We start from the raw sequence: 783 nt of genomic DNA, 5'->3' as shown, positions 1-783 counted from the left end.
TTCCGGTTTCTGTAGATTTCACAATAAAAGGAGGGAAGTAACTCCTGAGGATAGTTTTAAGAACTATTTCAATCCTGCAGACAGACAAAAGCACATATATATTTTCAGAAACTCTAACATTTACACAGTCTTATAAATTCAAATTGTAATAACAAAACAGCTAACACTTGTCGAGTTAGTGGCTAATTTTCATCTGTTGTTCTTGGCCAGATGTTAAAAAGTCACACTAAAAATAGAAACAACCTCAACATATCTTGTTCATATCACATGAAACAATCATATATAAAACATAAAAAATGTGCACAAAATAGTATAGTTCACATTTGCAAATAAATAACGCCACATGGCAGTTAGCTGCAATCCATACTCAATAAGTCCATTAAAAGACACATGCAAGTAAAATAAATCAGTTGAATTAGAAAAATGTTCCTCAGAAATCTTCCAAATCAGTGAGGTGTTATTAAAAACAGGATCATTTTGGAAACACACAGGGCTAACTACCAAGACTGCATACAAAACTTGCCTTTTACATCATGTTAGGACTCTAATTTTAATATAAAGACCGGAAGTGCTACTAGAGGAATTATTAGTTAAAGTTTGGGAAACTCCACACAGGTTACCCGGATGAAGCTTGTTTTTTTTTTTTCTCCATCATTCTTCACTTCACCTCCGGACCATCTATCCACCTGTAGCTCCTGAACGCCACTGGTCTGAACTGGTAAAGATTTAATGTTCGGCAGTGGTAATTTGAACTAAATGAAACTATACAATATTTGGAAGGTT

Source organism: Siniperca chuatsi, linkage group LG16 (genome assembly GCF_020085105.1).
Source record: "Siniperca chuatsi isolate FFG_IHB_CAS linkage group LG16, ASM2008510v1, whole genome shotgun sequence".
NCBI lineage: Eukaryota > Metazoa > Chordata > Actinopteri > Centrarchiformes > Sinipercidae > Siniperca > Siniperca chuatsi.
This window is presented reverse-complemented; position numbering follows the sequence as displayed.